The sequence below is a fragment of the Lonchura striata genome, chromosome Z (genome assembly GCF_050655825.1).
Source record: "Lonchura striata isolate lonStrDom1 chromosome Z, ASM5065582v1, whole genome shotgun sequence".
In the NCBI taxonomy this organism is placed as follows: Eukaryota; Metazoa; Chordata; class Aves; order Passeriformes; family Estrildidae; genus Lonchura; species Lonchura striata.
The window spans coordinates 66,731,502-66,751,350 of NC_140740.1; the positions used below are offsets into that span (position 1 = coordinate 66,731,502).

General features: G+C 44.6%; 1 long non-coding RNA gene across 1 annotated transcript in view; it reads right to left on the minus strand.

The window, feature by feature from the left end:
* Positions 1-12,832, minus strand: part of LOC146763874 (uncharacterized) — a 40,023-nt gene extending 27,191 nt beyond the window's left edge. Inside the window, exon 1 of the long non-coding RNA XR_014951644.1 lies at positions 583-12,832. This is a non-coding gene — a long non-coding RNA (uncharacterized LOC146763874). The remainder of the gene's footprint in view (positions 1-582) is intronic.
* Positions 12,833-19,849: the final 7,017 nt, after the last annotated feature.

Here is a 19,849-nt window from a genome sequence, read left to right on the forward strand (position 1 = left end):
TCCCGATCACTTTTTCTGCAAGCAGGGAAAGCTTTCCTCTTTTCCAACAAGCGCGTTTCCAGGTAGCTGTTAGCTCCCTATTCTTGTGAGCGGCTTGAGGTTTGTTTCTGTATTTGAAGGTTTAAAGCACTGTACAGACGACGTATGAACGGAGCCGGCGGCAGCCCAGCGGAGCGGCGTTGTTCCCCAGCGCCCGTCCCCGGGAGGGGCCGCGCTGCCCGGGGCACGCTGCGCTCTGCCCGCAGCCCTCGAGCATCCCGGCTCGGCTGCGCCGTCCCGCCGGCCCCGGCACCCCCGCCAGCGGCAGCCTCCGCACTAAGGCTCTGGCTTTCCATCTACCGGCACTGGACGGCAGCCCCCCTTCCCCCCCGTACTTACCTTATTTTCGTCTGGTTCTACGACACAAACTTTGTGTCGTGTGTGCCCCCCTCTCCTTCCCCCGCCGCCCACTCCCCTCCTCCGGACACAAACACAAGCTTTTCTTGATTCGGCTCCTCTGCAGGTCCCCGCATCGGGATGGGGCGGCAGTCCCGACCTTTCCTTTCCCCACGCAGGGAGCAGGGGTCGGACTTTCACCCTTACCTCTCTCTCGCCTTAGGAGCAAGGGAATCCCGCACCTCCGGCCGCCTGCCCCAGCTTCCCTTCGCGTCCCACCTGCGGGACTTGGAGCTTTCCCCACTTCTGTCCTCCCGTTTGTCTGCCCGCCTGCCTGCCTGCCTCCTTTTTTATTTTCCCCGCCAGTCACTTAAACCCAAGCCAAAGGAGGCATAGGGAAAAACACAGCCGTGTGCTCCAGGTCTATAAATACAGCTCGGAGAGAGAGTCCAAAAGCTTGGAAGGAAAGAAAGAAGGCGTACGGAGACAAAAGCCAAGCACCGCTCCGCTGCTGCCGATGCTCTGGTTATACTAGGGCTTCGCGGCGGCGGACCGAGCCTGTTCACTGTTTGTTTGGGTGGGATTTTTTCGGGAGTAGGACGGTGGCGGTAGAATGATCGGCGCATTCATTATTTCAGCTTTAAATACATTAATTTTAGCCACAAATACCAGTCGATCTATCCGCCAACTTTGCAGTTCCTACTGTGAAGGGAAACTTGCCTAATACGGCTGAAGCCGTTAGTGGAGGGTGAGTTTTCTTGCTTTGTTTTGTTTGATTTTTCTGGTTTTTTGTGAGTTTTTTGTGGGGTTTTTTGTTTGTTTGTTTGGGGTTTTTTTAGGGTTTTTTAATGAGGGTTTTTTTGGTTTTTTTTTTTTTGTTCCTTTTCCATCTGGTGAAGTCTTCGAGTCTGAACATTTCCTGTTCCCTCCGTGTTTTGTGTATCCATCGGAGAGAGAGACAAAAACAAACAGTCGCGTCTTTAAAGGAAGGGTAGCGGCTCTCAGTGCTCAGTGTCGTCTCAGACGATACTCTCTTAGAGTATCCTGCCTTTGGAACATGCCTAAATGGTGTTGCCGTCCGCCGTAAAAGTAACACTGGGATGCCAAAGAGGAAATGACCAACATATGCCTGCTGTTTCCCAAGTATTTATTCACGTTAACTGGTGTCTTCTTTATCCTACGTAAGAAATTGGTATTGGACTGAAAATATCACTCATATCGCTCTTTCTCAGGAGGAAGCAATAGCTGTTCAGAAAAAAAATGACAGAAAGAATCAAGAAAATGTTCATGTACCAGGTGAAACAGGGAGAAACCGACCCAGTTTTGGAGTTCGTCTATTTGAGAGATTGAGGTTGTGAGGAGGAAGCAGGTCCGAAGTTAGGGAATTAAACTAGCAAGTGGAGAAAGTGACTTCAGCTGAGCAGGCAGCCTTTGAAAGCTCAAGGAAGGACATGCCAAGTTGCCCTACAGCCAGACAGTGAAGCGGAAGCAGCGAGAGGCCACAAAACAGCGCGGAAAGATGCTGCCCGGAGCGCTGCCCGCCTCCCCGTCAGGCTCCCGGGATGGGCGGCCCCGGCCCCAGCAGCGCCCCCGGAGGGAGGGGGCGAGGGGAGGGTGCGGGGGCCTCTCCCCCCGCCAGAGCAAAGTCATCGGCAGCTGCTGTGAGACAGAAATACGGGGTGCTGAGGAAATAAGGGCTGAGAGGCAGGAGAAAATTCAATGGAGCAAACAGACGCTTCAGCCTTCCGCACTGCAGCTTTGCAGGAGTTCGTGCTTTCTTTGCACGTCAAGCGCAAAGCAAAAAGAGATATTCCGAACAGCGAAGAACTCTGTGGACTTCAGAGAAGCTCTTTTCCGCGCCCTCCTACGTCTTCGACAGGGGCAGGAGGCAGCTTTATCATGCATGCACTGCTGCAAAACGGAGCTCGTCACCCTGCCCCCATGGCACTGTCATCCACGGGGGAGAGTTGACCGAGCTTGCCAAGGCTTTGAGGTTTTTGTTTAATTAGCAGTGGTGAGGGATGTTCACAAGCATTACTTTTGGTTCAGGGAAAGGATAATGAAATAGAAATCGTGTATCTGCTTTATCTCGAAAAATTCACCAGTGGTCAATGTGTAATGAAACAGCAATACTGGACAGCTTTTGTGGCAGCAGGATTGTGAAGCCATCCCAATACCTCCTCACTGGGCTAGCTCTCACCACATTTGGCATTTCACACTTGTAACACTTGGAGTGGAGGCTTCCCCACCATGCACATGTGCTGCCACCAGACCACCACAGTTTTACTGATGACAGATTTCTAGTAACTGTAGAGTTATTTCCAGGGAATGGAAGCACTGCCAGCCTTCACAGCCCTGCAGTCTGCCCTGGGGTGAGCAGGGAGCTAGGAGTGGTGGGGGGGCTGAACACAGATGGGGGTAAAACACCCCACAGGCATAGGGACTGAGAGGTGCAGCTTATCCTGTATCTTCAGTTGGTGTCTCTGCTCACTGGGGTTAGACTGCCAGCCCTTCAGGGGCAGTGTGTAGCCAGAGCTCAGTCTATTTAAAGCCTCTGCTCTTGCTGCAGACTCCAAGCAGTGTGTGCCAATCCCCTTGGCTTGGCAACATTATTTTTGGCTGCAGCTCCCTCCCACATTGTAGGAAATACAATAAAATTAAAACAAACATAAAAAAAAAAGAAAATAAAAGAAAAAAAAGAAAAAGAAAAAGAAATAAAAAAATAGATGCTGAGCAAGTGCTCCTGGCAGGGGAAGGAAAGAAGGAAAGGAGCCCAAGAGTGTTATGCCTTCCCTGTTTTGCTGTTCTGTAGCCACCTTCCCTCCAGCTGCGGCACCTCTGCCTGCCTGGTGTGGGGTGAGAAGAGGCAGCACAGCAGTGTAGGACCACACTGACTAAAAAGAGTGGGCACCACTGTGGTCCTTGCCATAGGGGCAGTAGCCTGCCCTAGGTCCTGGGGCAGCTGCCGAGGTTGGGGTTGGGATCACTCTGGTCTGAGCTGCAATTTAGGTAAGGCCAGACCTCTCTGTGGGTTGCATTGAGGATGGTGCTGGGTCATTTTGGTGTGGTTTGGGTTTAATCTTTATCCTACCTTCAAGGAGAGGTATTGGGACTAGCTGCAGCTTTGCTGGTGCTGGAAAAAAAAGTAATTCTAATATTTTCCATTCCACTATCATTGCTCAGTCTTAAAAAGAGTATCAATGAAAAAAGACATAAACAAATCCTACTCCTGAATTGAGATCATGAGAGTTATAGGGACAATCCATTCCAGAAACAAAGAAACCCATCTTAGAGAACTTCATCTGTCAAAATTTCACAGAAAACAAGATGTGGTTCAGTGAAGGAAAGTAAAATTGTAAAGGAAAAAAGAAATGCCTCTCATTGGTGCAGAAGAAAACACCAAATAACATTCCAGTGTTTGGAAAAAACACTGCTTACTTTTTTTTTACTCTAATATATCTCTATACAGAGACTATGATGCAGTTATTTAAAATACATTATATACTGAAAAATTTCTACTTATGGGTTGTAAGTAAATTTTGCCTCTTTGGAGAGGCTCATGTATTACTTTCCTTCACATACTGTGAAGTCTAATAGACCATTCTTCATGCCCTTTACACACCTCTCTGCTGCTTCAGCTCCACCTACTTCCAAACATATCTTCCTTTCTTCAGCTCAGCAAGAAGCAGAAGGAAGAGAGGGAAGGGTTATGGCAAAAATGGTAATGTTGAAGGCTAGGAAGATAATGAAAGAAGCAAAACTTGCTTTGATTTGGTTTTACCTTATCAATCAGTACCATTCTTGTGACAGGGCTTGCTTTGCCTCACCCTAGTCAAACTGAGCTGCTCTTGGCCTAGACTGACACCCTGCTGCTGGCAGTCACACCTTCTTTTGACTTTCTTTACTTCCTTTACTCAAGAGCTCCATGGTGTCCTGCTTTGCCACTTGCTTGCAGTAGTGCATATTGTGCTGCAAAATATATTACTTCATTAATCAGTTAAGCCAATTAACAAAAAGATTAATGGTCTTACCTTGTTAACTTGAACACATGCATCTCTGTATTTAGAGTATTCACAGAATTACTGGGCATGATTAAGCTACAGAGAAGTTCCATTATAGCCTGTTTTCCATATGTTCAAAATGTTCTGAAAATGTCACATTTGGAACTCAAATTTCCTGTGTCTAGTAAAAAATATTAACACACCAGGAAGTCTTCCTCTGAACACAAACCCAAGTCTTTCAGAAAGCCACTATATATTTAAAGTATGAAGCAAGATTTATATTTTAGCTTATATACTTCCAAGTAATTTTTTTTCACTCTGAACTTACATGCACTTGAGAGACAGGATTGCTTCTTCAGGAGCTGGTTACAGGCAGGATGTGGGTTTCATTCTGAAACTGGCTCTGAGAGGTTGACTATAATGAGTGGCTCCTGGCAAAGTTCAAAACTATTATGCCACAGTTCAGTAGCTCTTCAGGGCTACACTGCTGTTCCCCGGGTCTATATTGTCCCATTCCTCTTCCTTATTGTGGCTAACCTTTATGCAACACAAATTACCTGTGGCTGATGCATAAGTAATCTCCTCTCATGTAGCTCATTCCATTTTTACATGCTTGTCTAGCCTTGGACATGCTGCTGAGGTTAACCAGGCCTTAAAGCCAAGTTCATCACGGGGTTTGGTTACTCCCTGGTGTGATCGTGGTTTACAATTTCATTTTGGTAGCTACATGGAAAATTAACACTCTTAGTGGGGCATGTTCAGGGTTGAAGACAAGAAAGCTTTTTATGATTTTGGGGTGTGCCATTATAAATCCAGTGCAGCAAAATACAGCAACAACACACTTTGTTGTGCACCTGCACAGCTGTGACTATGCTGAACTTGAATAGCCCACATGACTGCCAAAAATTTCTGCTTTTGAACTAAATATTTTATTTTTTAAAGAAAACTATGAGTTTTCATTTAGCGCTCTGGCTTTTTGTTTCTCTAGACAGCATTCTGTCATTCACACCAAAACGATACAGAGTTAGACTCCTGAGACATTGTCTCCAAGCCCAGATTATAGATCATCAATGATTGCATGATGTAAAAATCTCCAACCAAGGCTGTGGAATTTGCCTTTCTTTAGGTTGGCCATTCATAACCTCGCATCCTAGGAGAGGAGAGAATAAATTTGACAGCCTGGGCTAATCTTCACCTTTGTCTTATGTCAGTGCCTGCTTAAATAGACCCCCTCTCCTATTCAGGATGCCAGTACTTGCCTTTAGCATTTAAAGATTAATATATCAATATTCCGTAGGCTTCTTGGCCACAACAAACTTCCTGTAGTTCACCAACCCTGTCTCTATCATGGTGTGCTCTTCACTAAGTGACTCATGTGGTGTCAGGTGTAGATTTTTACATGCTAGAAACTTACTCTTCTGACCAGTAATCTTTCCTTACAAACATTCTGGAATTATTACCTAGTCCATTTGCCCTGACTTCTCTTCCCAGTGATTTATGAAATTAACCTGAAATCCCCTCCATAACGCACTCATGAGCTGGGAACCTGGTTGCTAGCAGATGACATACAGGTCAAAATGCAGGGACAGAGGAGGAGCTCTGTGCTCTTACCAGGTCACAGAATACAAAGGACATAGTTTTCTTTTCTTTGAATTGAAGACAAGAGATATGCTCATATTTTTTTCTGAAGAAACCTTCCTTCAATTAGAGGGAGTCAATAAGCAAAGCAGAATCAACAGAATATAATGAAAGAGCTAATATGGGCATGAAGTACACAAGAACTCTGGACATCAGTTGGATAAACATTTAAGCCAGTGAAGTGAGAGAGCAATGCCTTACCAAAAAAACCCAAAAACAAACAAAAAAAAACCCAACCCAAAAAACCCCAAAAAACCCCCAAAAAACAACAACAACAAAAAAATGCAACAACAACAAAAACCCAACCAAAACCAAACCAGACCAAACAAAACAAACTCCAAAAACACCAAAAAACCAACAACAACAAAAACCCCAAAAAAATAAAAAAGAAGAAATAATCTAAGGGAAAGGAAGATGATAAAGTGACCTCTCTGGTAAGGACTCAAAGAGCCCAAAGCAAGACAGAAGACCAAAAAGGGGCAGAGATTTATCTCATGGTTTCCAAGGCAAGAGCTCCTACTCCTGGAACATTATCAGCCCAGATATTTCATTGCTGCCCTCTCCTGCACACCGTTTTCTCACACAGCTAGAGCTGTCACCAGAGAGTACATGATTTTCTGTTTTTCCTGATCTGGAAGTAGGTACTGCTCACTCTGTTCCCACAGAGTGCATTGGTGTGTGGTGAAAGGGAAGCATTATACTTCAGAAATCATTCTCAGCCACCAGTTTGACTACTGGCAGTGCAAATCTGCATCTTTAAAAATCATTATTATAAGCCACTGGAATGCCTGTGATGATTCTAAAAGTGCTTATATAACAGATTATCTGTAACATTTTTATTTTAATAGTTAAAAAAATTATTTAATAAATCTGTTAGACAGTCTTCACAGGTATCCCCTGTGAATGTGCAGGAGGGAAGCAAAAATTAGGAAGACTCTAACATATTCTGTTTCCTGATAGTAAAAAAAAAAAAAAATTTGTTTCCATAGTATAAACATTTCTCTTGCAGATTGCAAAACACTGAAGAGAGTGCTTTCATTTAGTTATTTTGCTGCTTACTGTGCCCCACTGATGGCAAGCACGCTAGCTAGCCACCTATCTCAGGTCTTTTGTGCCTTGAAAACTGTGTGAGAGCCTTGGAGGTTCTCGTCCTTAGAGACATTGTGCAGGACACTGTAGGAGGCAAGAGTAGAAACAGTACTGGCCATACTTTTATTCAGAAATTATTCAGTAAAGACTGTCTTTTCTTTAGCCTGTTGAGTTCACACTTTACCACTCTCCACCAGTTGAGAATCTTCTGCTGAGCACATGAAGAAGTGTTTCTTAAAACACATCTTTCAATATCCATATTCTCATAAGGAACCAATATCCCTGCTGTTCAAGCTGGTGAATGCCATCTCTGGGAAAGCAGCATTCTGGTCATCATTCTATTCTATGGGTGACAGAAACCTGTATTTTCTTTCGGGCTGAGATAGTTAGGTGTTCTTTGGGATTGGTAACGTGCCATACATCCACAGTACTAGCACTGTTTGCAGAGTGGTTTGTGAAGTTCATTCTTCTAAACCTTAGCTATTATCTTAAGCACATCACCTAGAGGAATAAAATCATCAATAATGTAAAAATCTTCTCTACCACAGCTCTATCTTGCTGATACCAAAATGACACAGACTGTGGAAGTCAGGAAGTCAGGATGAAAAAGCCTCTGAGTATCAAAACCATTCAGCTTGGACAAAAACATCTGCTCTGCTGGGTAGTCTTGGAGATGGGGGCAGGAAAAGTTTATGGTCAATCCTCATGCATATTTCTTTTTCATGCAGAAGTGTTGAATGTCCCAAGACCACGTGCTGAGAGAATAGATTTCTTTTGTACAAGTTGTCATGATGGTGTGCCCACAGGACAACCCACAATGACTGTGGCATGCACTGTCAGTGTCTGCCAGACTGTCAGATGAGGATCCATCAGCAAAAATAAGCTCTCCTTCCACTATTGTAAAGTTGCATGAAAATAACCTTTACTGCCAAGCAACATTTGGGAGTGGTTGATCCATGTTCAGTTGATGTAACAGAAAAGGACAGAAATGAAAGTGAGAAGCTAAGTTTGCAGGCTAAAAGAACTTTTGCACAGAAATCCTTTCTCTGACTCTTTTGAATCATACTTTCCAGCTGATATGTGCTAAAGCCTTGGAACATATGGTCAGAAATCATAGAATAATATAATAGTTTAGGTTGGAAGGGACTTTTAAGATCATCTCTTTCCAATCCCCCTGCCATGGGTAGGGAGCTTCTCACTTGACCAGACTACTCAGAGCCCCATCCAGCCTACTCCAGGTATGGAGAGGCCACAACCTCTCTGAGCAACCTGTGCCAGTGCCTCACCACCTTTATAGTAAAGAATTTCTTCCTAATATCTAACTTAAACCTATTCTCCTTCAGTTTAAGGCCTTTCACTCCTGTCTTATCATCACCTGCCCTTGTGAAAAGTCCCTCTCCAGCTTTCTTGGGGCCTTGTTTAGGCACTGGAAGGTACTCTTAGGTCTCCCTGAAGCCTTCCCTTCACCAGGCTGAACAGCTTCTACTCTCAGCCTGTCTTCACAGGACAGATGCTCCAGTCCAGTGAACAGCTTAGTGACTCTAGGCTGTACTTATAGGTCCATGTTGAACCCCAGAGTTGAATGCAGCACTCTGGGTGGGGTCTGATGTGAACAGTAGAGAGGCAGAATCACCTCCCTTGACCTAGTGGCTATGCTGCTTTGGATGCAGCTGAGGACGTGGTTGACTCTCTGGAGTTGGGTCATGTTGACATTCTTGTCCATGAACACTCTTGAGTCTTTCTCCTCAGGGCTGCTCTCAATCCATTCTCTGCCCAGCCTGTATTTGTACTTGGGATTGCTCCAACTCCAGATGCAGGACCTTGTACTTGGCCTTGCTGAGCTTCATGATGTGTGCACATACTGGCCTCTCAAGCTTGTCAAGGTTCCCCTGGATGGTATCCCTGCCCTCCAGCTTGTTGACCTTACCACACAAACTTGCTGAAGGATCCCAGTGCTAAACCTATTTTAGGCCCAAATCCGATCACCTATGCAACTGCAACATAGAGTTTGCTACAGGAGTATGTAACAGACAACTTACAAATGTACCTGTATTTGGTCATCTCAGATAAGCATGCTTGTACCCAGGGCAAGAAATACTGTGCCAAGTCACTTTTGGTGCTATGGAGCACATACCAGAAATAGCAGGTCTTGTGAACTTTAGTCAAAAGGAACTTTCCAAACTGGATAAGGAAGATATTTGGATCTGGTAAATTAGCTTGCAAAAAATAGGAAGCCAAAATACTTGTACTTTAAGGGCCTGCTCTGGCTCCATTTCACAATATTTCATAATTTTCAAACTTAAAAAAAACCCAAACAAAACAAACTTGCTACAAAAATATAGCTGCCACAAAGTTAGTTAATATGCTGCTGGTCTGTTCACATAGCTTGGCTGAAAATGCTGCAAGGCAAAAGTAACAACAAAGATGTGCACCCCTTCTCTTCCTGTTCACCTTAATGAGGTGTGAACTCAAAGGGCTCTGTATACCATTTAAATGTTGCCATTAAGGCTCAGCTTTTTTTTTTTCCCTATTAAAAACAATGATGTTACAGTTCCTTAGCAATCCTGTAGATTGAGAGAAGCAAGGGTGCAGAGGAAGAAATTACACTTTGCTCTATTATTAAGGAGAGTTGAAGAATTGAAGGCTCTTGTACAGAAGTGAGTAAGATTTTCTACCTTTCAGTGTTTCACTTATCTCCTAATCTTTTAATTTGTTTTGGTGATGATGTGATGATACAGTTGAGTGGTGATATTGTGATACTGTTTCTGCCATATTTTAATAGAAGAAGAGGTCTAAACATAAAAGTACATAACATGAGAGTATTAATTATGCAGGAAGATATGCTGTGCATCAGTATTCCACAGTTGATTTCCTGGACAAATGCTGATTGACTAAAACTCTATATGCCACATTTTTTTTTCCAAAAGGAAATTACCCAAAATGAAAAATGTGATATACTGTAACAACTTTGGTACTTACAGAAGTCACAGAATTTTGGAAATAATTTGATGAAATCTGCTTGAATTCTCCCCTACCTAATATGCCAGAGCAGGGCAGGAAACAACTGGCACTTGACCCTGCCCCAGCGGGTGGGAACTCCAGGTTTAGCTTGGCAACACAGGAATTACAAGACATCAGACTCCGCAAGCCTTCTGACCAGTACTCCCCATCTCTTTGCCCAGTGCGTTTCACCCTGGACTGCAGAGTGCTTGCTTGCCTGGGGGAAGCAGCAGAAGGAATCATTTTGCCAGTGCCAAAATGAGAGTTATAATTCTCCTAGTTGCTAGGAGACTGTGCAGGAGGCTCGGCGGGGCTGGGGTTCTGTAAAGAGCAGCATGGCAAAAGTATGAACTTCCAGAAGTAATGAGCAAGTGTTGTGCACATGTGCAAATCATGGAGTTTTCATGGTGCCCTGCTCAGACAAACCTGAAAAGGGTTGTTTCAGGAATAGGAAGCAGCAACTTTTTACTACAGTAGCCTTTCTGTAAAAAGTGGGAAGCTCCTACTTGAAAGCTGGTGGGGCAAGAGCATTTTTTAACATGTGCAAAATGATATATTCATCCAAAGTTACGTGGTTTTCTCAGTTGTCCTGTTATGAATAAGAATGGCTTATGCCATTGCACACAGTCAAACCGTACTGAGATCCTGCCTACTGCATTGTTACCTAACGTCATCCTTGTTTGCTCAGTCTTTCCCATGACTGGACTTCTTCACAGATTGGACTGTTGAACCATTGATTCACCAGGTCCCCATTCACTTATTTAATTTTCCTGTCCTGTCAGATAGTAAACAAACCTTGGAAATACAGAGATTTTTATAAAGTCAATTTACATCAGCATCTTCAAAAAAATAACACAACTTGAAACATTTTGTATTTCTCACAAATTCTGTTATAAATATGTAAAATAATTCTTCATTATTTGTTTTAGTGGAAATTCTGCAAGTGAGTCTATCTTTCTCCAGATTGTTATCTGTTCATACACAGATGGGTAACTGATTTGGTAACAATTATGCATGGGAGAAAACTATTTACAGTCTTTCCCTGTTTTATCCATTCTGAATGCTAAAAAGTATTAAGTACATAGATATTAAAACCTCAGAAAACAAAAAAAAAACATTCCATAATCAACAGAACTTAAAGGTCAGCTTGCTACAAAACATATAAGCCCTTGATTACATTTATGGAGCAGAAAGCCCTAATCAACATATGTTAGTGCTATAGAACTCAGAAATCAAAAGCAATGGAAATTATACATAACACAATTTTGAACTTAAAAATATGTTCACAAAAGTTGCTTATGACCACCTAGGTTTAAACTAAACTGATAGAGTATGACAACTTTGTGCAATACAATTTTTCTTTCTAAAGGTCTGAAATACTTCTTTCTTGATGTCATTATTTCTGTCATTTGATATAATATAAATCAATTTAGCAATTGTTTGCTAAATCTCAAGCAAATATACAATAGCAAATACACAGACTCAACAAAAACAACCATGCAATCAACAAAACAGAGAAAGCTGCAGAGAGTAATGGGATTGTCTACCAGAAATTGAATCATTGTTAGCAATCACAACAGCAACACCAAAATCAAACATAAGGAGCAAAACCTAAATGAAATATTGCTAAAGTTCTTGCAAAATCTTGCAAAATTTCTAATTGTGTACAACTTTCAAAAATAAAACTCAACACCTGCAGATTCTTTTTGTCATTGAGAAAGGTCTGCTCTCCACTCCACTGGCTGGCTGTAAAGTTTTCAAAATCTGCCACACATAGCTTGAACAATCATTTCCCCTGCTCAGTGAACAGACAAATTCATAATTCATTTTTTCTTGGTTTGACTTCTTTGTAAAAGAATCAGAAAACTGAAGACAAACTCCAAAAATTAAAGCATAACTGTATAGTGATTGGTCTTAAATCTGAGAGCTTATATTTCAATTTTTTTCCCTATTTCATGGCAATTTCTTCTTAATATTAAGAGTAGACTTCATTTTTAGATACTTAAACTGTTTTTCTTGAATCAAACAAAATAAAACTAACTTTCTGAGAGGTCCCTATACTCTCAGCAATGGCCTCCAAGTAATTATAAAGATTCTTTACAGTTTGGACTTGCCAGTTTCTAACAGGAAGAAATGTATTAGTCATCTGATTGATTAAAACTCTTCACACACTTTTACCTCATGCACTTTTATTTATTTCATTGTAAGTGCCTTAATTGTGTAGGAAGTTTTAGATGTCAAATCCTTCCTCTGTGAGTTTGCCTTACTGCCGTCGGGTTTGGACTAGAGAACAATTCCTCTGGAGCGGAGTTAATCCTACAGGGAGCGAGCAGTGTGATGTGATAGCTTGTAAAAGGTGTCATATGAAACCACGAAATTACACAACCTGCGTGCAAAAACCTTTCATAAAAAAAAAAAAAAAAAAAAAAAAAAAAAAAAAAGAAGAAAGAAAAGAAAAACGTGTGAAGAACCGTACTCGCCAAGAGCGTGGCCTGAGAGGGATAAACTAAAATGTTATTCGTCCGTAATGTGCGCAATCCCGCGGCGGCCCCGCTGCGTGCGACAGCCGCCAGGCGGAAGCGGAGAGCCGCGGGCGGGCGGCAGAGCGGGCCGGGCGGCGGGGGGGAGGCGGCGGGAGCCGAGGGAGCCGGGCCGGGGAGGCCGGGCCGGACCGAGGGAGCCGGGCCGGGGAGGCCGGGCCGGACCGAGGGAGCCGGGCCGGGGAGGCCGGGCCGGGCCGAGGGAGCCGGGCCGGGGAGGCCGGACCGAGGGAGCCGGGCCGAGGGAGCCGGGCCGGGGAGGCCGGGCCGGACCGAGGGAGCCGGGCCGGGGAGGCCGGGCCGGGCCGAGGGAGCCGGGCCGGGGAGGCCGGACCGAGGGAGCCGGGCCGAGGGAGCCGGGCCGGGGAGGCCGGACCGAGGGAGCCGGGCCGGGGAGGCCGGACCGAGGGAGCCGGGCCGGGGAGGCCGGGCCGGGCCGAGGGAGCCGGGCCGGGCCGAGGGAGCCGGGCCGGGCCGAGGGAGCCGGGCCGAGGGAGCCGGGCCGGGCCGAGGGAGCCGGGCCCGGGGAGGCCGGGCCGGACCGAGGGAGCCGGGCCGGGGAGGCCGGACCGAGGGAGCCGGGCCGGGGAGGCCGGACCGAGGGAGCCGAGCCCGGGGAGGCCGGGCCGGGCCGAGGGAGCCGGGCCGGGGAGGCCGGGCCGGGCCGGGCCGAGGGAGCCGGGCCGGGGAGGCCGGGCCGAGGGAGCCCCGGGCGGCCGCTCCGCTCTCGCATGCGGGGCGGAGGAGAACCGCCGGCATGGACGCACAGAGGCGTCCCTGCCATAAAAATACACATCTGTGTGTGCGTGGATATATAAGGGTTTAAAATTTAGGCGGGGGTGGGGGGAGGAGGGGGAAGGAATTCTTGGGCCGGGTTCAAGTCAGACGCCACTGAAACGTGCTCTCCAGCCTGGCAGCTCAAAAGAGGAAAGGAGACTCGGAAGAGAAGAAGAGGAGGAGGAGGAGGAGGAGGAGGAGCGCTCTGCCTGCAGGCTGTGACTTTAACGCCTTTCCCCTCGCTCACTCCAAAAATTTTCATCCCGTTCCCTGTCAGGCAAAAACCTGGCAACAAAATAAATCCAAAACAAAGCCAGCAACCAACCTGATTAAATAGCAGGAATGATAGTAGTAGTAATACTAGTAATAATCCCCACCTCTTCCCCTAAGAAATCCCCTAAAACATCCCAAACCAGCAACAGCAAACTAAACAAAACAACCCATACACCCCACACTAAAGAGGCTTTACCCAAAAAGTTAAATTTCATTTCTGGAAATAAAAAAAACAAAACAAACTGCAAACAGAATACCACCAACAACAAAAAGCACGAACACAACAACAAAACCAACTCCAAAACCAATGGGTCGTTAAAAAATTGAGATGCATCTTGGAAAATGTGAAGCCAAACACCAAGTGGTACGCTGCAGATTTCAAGATCTTATTTATTTACTACAATATACCACAATGGTACATGGTGCTGAAGTTACTTATATTTTTACATATATATATTATTTTTAGTTCAATTGACTCTCTTTTGTAATTCCTCCAGGCTGAGATTATGTCTCTGTGGTTTCAAAGTGGATGTTATACCCTGTTCTTAAATGCTGATACCACTTCTGCTTTACAGGATAAGATTAAGTGGTGGGTTGTTTGTATTTGGCTTTTTTTTTTTTTTGCCTTTTTTTTTTTTTTTTTTTTTTTTTTTTGGCAGCTTTTCTATGTGGGTCACACTTTTATGCCAGAAATCAGTTGATGAGAGTTTGCATCCAAAAGTGCTGAACTTGGCATGTTTCCTGCTTCAAGTTCTTTCCCCTCCTGCCTTTTCTCTGGCAGAAAACTATCAGTTAACTGCTGGAAAGGATTAATGCAAATGCTACTTTATTGGTACCTTACAGACAGATCTTTCCCTGTCTTTCTTGTTGCTGTAGAAATTGCTTCCTTACTCACACTTTAATATAATATTTTCTCTCTGGCTGTTTTAGTGGTTTTTGTAGTTAATGGACTGCAATTTGGATGTATCATATGGAGGAAATGGCATTGCTGCTGTGTATCGTCTGCTCAATAAATTGTCTGGGGGCTCGTGCTGGTCTCTTTCTATGCTATATAGCAGGATGCAGTGTTAGGGTGGCATTTCTGACTTGTTTCTTAAAGTTACTCTGGAGGGTTTCTTTTTGTTCCTTCCCCCTCACACCCTTTTTCACTGCTGTTTTGTTGTAGGACCTGTGTGTGTGTTTTAATTAATTCCTTTCTCTTGCATGTCTGTTTGTATGTGTGTGTGCGTGTGTCTGCTTTCCCTCTTGTCCTCTCTTCCCCTGTGTGTCTGGGCCACATTTTAATGCACAATATCCCATCCATTAAGTTGTGGTTGAATGCGGAGTGTGTGAGGACTTGGCAGCTCTCAGGTTGAAGGGGGCGGGGAAGCCAGATTCGACTCTGACACAAGATGCCGATGTGGCGTGATCTGAATTATTATTAGTTCTGTGAACATAGCCATCTTCTCCTCCCGCTGCTGGAAAGTGCTGCCATTGAACTTGTGATGGGACAGACAAGATTTCCAGCTTTTTTTTTTTCTCTAAAGTACAGTAGCTGGCAGGGAAAAGGCGCCAAAGCACACAGGATTAACTCGTAACATTCTCTGAAGCACTTTTGAACTGCAATGCTTACAATTTTAATGTTGAATCACAAGAAAAAGATCAAGCACTACTATAAGTCTAATTTAGGCAGTCATTTAAATCCAGTTTATAGATGCTGCCCCTACCCCTCCTCCATCCCAATATTCTCAAAATCTGGCAAGTGATAGTAACTGCCAAAAAAGAATTGTGTTGGAATTTTATTTGTTGTTATTGCTGTTTATGTCCAGGGCATTTGAGATTAGCACATGTGAATTTTTAAAGAACTTACCATATTGAAAAAGAGGGTTTCATATGTTTGTAAGGCCAAGGATGTGACCTGCAGTGAGGACAAAAACTGCACAGTTGTGTAACCCAAAATGCTGTGGTTTACAGCTTTACACTTGAGGTTTGATGTTTTTATTTGCTTGTCTGGGAGCTGTGGGAAACTCAAGTATTATAGTCCCCATCAAACCATATGTGGATAGGGGTCAAGTGCACAAACACGTCATATGTATGTGTGTCTCTGTTTAAAGTAAGTGGTATATTTCTTTCCTTTTGATTGTATATATGCACACTTTCTATCTGATCATACATATACATAGTTTATGTACAGTATATGTTTCTTCCTACCACCCAAAACCAAGTAAAAAATGCTAGTAATTATTAAGATACATAATTTTATTGTTGTGATACTGTACTGGCTTAGAAGTTGTTGTTTAAACTGTTGTTTACATTTTAATTCAAAAATAACTTAAAATTCAGTTTCATGTGAAGCATTTAAAGGTCCCATAAGCCAATATACTATCAGTTTTCTTATTTAACTATATATGTGGTTTTTTCTCTGAATTTCTATGCATATACGTATGTTTGTATGTACATATATATCTCCTTGCACAGACAATATTCCTGCACATAAAAAAACTGTTCAAGGTTCTGTTTATGCCAAAGATGCAAAGGTTTACTTTGTAGGTTAATATGCTTGTACAAGAAGACTTCAAGGCACCATGACAGAATCATACAGATAGAATCACCATCAGGTAGCAATACAATATAATATAATATAATATGGTTTAGATTACTTGTTACGCATGAGTGATACAAACTGTACTCTGCGCTACTCAGTATTTATGCATGTACCCAAGTAATTGTTTATTGAACGAACATGTGTGTTAATGACATTTTCTAACAAAAGGTGAAAAAGGAGCTAATTGTATTATTAAACTAGATAAAAAAAATTGTGTTTTGGATCACAAAGACCTCTTACACAAGCGTTTTGGTGCTAGTTCTCAGATATTCCATACTTCAGATGAAAAGGCATATGCCAGAATCAGTTTTTTCTGATTTCTATGAAGAGACAGCTGGAATTTTCATGAAAACTTGATTTTTTAGAAGCTCAGTATGTGTATAGTTAGATATTTGGCCAAACTGCCCACATTTAATCTGAGATAATTGTAGGCTTCGCACTTCAGCATTAGTGATTTCTTTATTTTTGTTCCATTAATAATTGTCTTGTAGTCCAAAACTTGAAAAACTCAAGCAGTTGTCCAGCCAAAGGACAAGAGTTGAAATTCTGGTCTATATAAGTGGTCTAAATGGCCTTTCTATTTTTAGTGCAAGTTTGGCATACCAGGGTCTGCACTGCTGGCAGAAAACTGCCCTGGCAAACTAGGATGGGTACAGGAGAGTGAGCCCATCTGTCCATGGTGTTAAAAAACCTTTGTGGTTCTTTCCTTTGAGATGAGCATCTCAGATCATGCAGTGTGGGCAGTGGATGTCCTCCTATCCTAGCCACCCTGCCAGAGTTGAATGGGAGGCAGGGGGAGCATGGGAGCAGCTCCCCAGGCTGGAGAGTGCAGGCTCACAGTGAGGGTGACTCCTCGAAGCTTTGGTATCTGCCACTTACTAGTGTGAAAGCTGCCTTTTCTTCCTGAATGTACATTTTTGTCACGTGAAGGTTTGTAGCAGCCGTGTGCAGATGCCCAGCTGTGTGTGTGTCCAAGCAGTGTTATCAGTTTTCATATTGCATCCTACTGGAGCAGGATCCCTTAGGCCAGCCTGGGCTAGGATTAGTGTCAGAGAACCACTCTCAGTGTCTGTCTTTGGGAAGGTCAGATAGTGATTTTTATTTTCTTAATTGCCCACATTGAAATGCTAGTTGAACTTCCAGATACAGCATGAGGTTGGCATAGCTCTGGCAGTGAAGACAAAAAGTAATTGTCCTCCAGCCTGGAGCTTCAAGGGTAGAGTGTTTGCAGTATTAACAGGGATTTTAGTATGTGGGGATGGAGAGAAGGGTCTTTGGGGTGGTTGAGGAAATAATGCAAGTCATAATTTGAAAGCAATTTAACCACTTTCTCACAAGGCCTCCCTGCATGCCAAGGGCCTAGTGTCGTTGCTGCATTAATGCCATATTTCTCCAGGCTAATCCAGTTACCACATACCCTGCATGCCTCTGCAGCAAAGTGATAGAGACTTACACTTTGTTCTGATTTTAATGGAGTTCTTTATGCATTCTGAAAATAATCTTTAGCTTGCTTTTCTGTGAAAGGAGCTGAGGGGTTGGGGTGGGATGGAGGAGGATGAGGGGCACAGGCATGTGCACACATGTGTTTCTGAGCATGAGAAAAGCCTTCATCCTTTATGGGTTCCCACTGGAATAACCAGGAGCAAGAGAGCTAAAACACATTTGGATGCCCAGTACAGCCGGCTTTCTGTCATATACTGGGAGTCTTTGGATCAAACCCATGGGCAAACCAATGGCAACATGTACCATGCCTGCCATGCCCTATAGATCATACAGAAGAAAAAATGCTTGCTTGAGCCATGCTGGTTGGGCAGTTCCGTTTTCCCCAAGATGCTTTCATATAAGAGGCCTGTTCAATCCTGGCCAGCAGACTGGTTTGGAGGGTGGGAGTATCTCGCTTTGCCTGCTCTGCAGCAGTGCTGTTCTGGGGCATACGGGTACATGCTGCAGGGCTGTCTGTGCTCATCTTCCACCTCGTGCCCTCTGGGTAGAGATGCAAACCCACCCTCAGCCAGCTCTCCTGGCGATGTGAACACAGACTCCCTATCCCTTGCAGTAGCAAAGGCTCTAGAAAGTGACTGGTTTATCTCTGCCCTTACCTCACTACATTTGTTTTTTTTTCTGCTTGCCAGACTGGCAGGAGTTCTTGCTTTTAGTGCACAGGACCCTAGTGCAACTGCAATCCCTGGGCCAGACTATGCAAGTGGGGCCTTCTGCAAGCCTTGCCTGGGAAAGGGGAGACTTTTCACATCTATGTAGCTCACAGGGGCAGTCTTGCTGATGTGATGTTATGGATTTGGTTAGGTTGCCCTGATCCTTATGGAGGGATGAGAGTGATAAAGAGAACAGAGGAGAGTTATTGTCATTTTAAATCAGGTCTGCAATAATGGCTTGTTGTGTAAGAGCTCAAGCACTCAAAGAGGTGTATTCAAGGACATCAGTGCATTTGTGCCAAGAGGAATGTCTTTTATGGTAAATTAACTCCAGTTAAATAGAATACTTATTGAAAGGGAAACTCCATAATTTAAAGCTGGCATTATCAGCTTTTTGTGTCTGGATATAGAGAAAAACTATAGGATTTCAGGGGTATTATACAACAGACATAAAAATAAGTTTTCCTTATTATGGTTAACCCCAAGTTTGTGTCATTCATCTTTGCCTAAATGTATGTCCTTAACTTGTCGCTTAACAGAATAGTCTGTAGAAGAGAAGATGCAGGACAGTTGTTTGAACCCTGCAAATCTGGGCAAGAGTAGCTAGCCAGAAACCAAGCTGTGGGGATGCGGCATGGATTCTGCAAAGATTACTGCGTTGGGCTTTTGCTGGTTCTTTTGACATTACCTGTCTTGTACAGAGTGTCTCCTTCCCCCACTCATCCCTCTGCTTCTTTTGGTTTGTAAATTATGGGAATTGCAGCTGGTAGCCTTGGCAAGCTCCCCTCATTAAGAGCCCTCTTTGAAAATGGGCTGTGTTTGAGCATTTCCCTAATGAGGACAGGACGGGGTTAAAAAGTGACCATTTCATGGTTGACTTGAACCTGCTTACTTTCCTTGATGTGTCGTTGTGAGATGCCTGACGTGAATAAACTCTCACTTTGGGCAAGGAGGAAGTCAGCGGTCCCTCCGGCACGCCGCCGGGGGCTGCGCAAGGGCAGCGGGAGGGAGCGGCGGTGGCGCTCGGCTGCCCCTGCCCGCAGCGGCGATGCTGGCCGTGGGGGCCGCACACACCGGGCGCCCCCTGAGCTGGGCACAGCATCGCAGCCCGCCGCACAGGAGCAGAAACAATTTTCGCCCAGTGTTCTTCCCCCCTTTCCCAGCTCCCCTGGTTAAAGCTGCCCCCGGAGAATGGATCCAGACCCTGGCACCCTGCTGCCTCCCGCGAGCCGGGACCCCTTCGCCGCCCCCGGCCGCAGCCTGCGGGGGCGGGGACAGCGGTGTGGGACAGGCTCCCCCCGTTCCGGGGGCCGGCGCAGGGGGCTGTGTCCCCCGTGTCCCCCGCCGAGGGTGGGGGGAAGCGGGGGCGCCTGAGCCCCGCCGCAGCTGGCGAAGTCGTACCCCGAAAGAAGAAAAAGA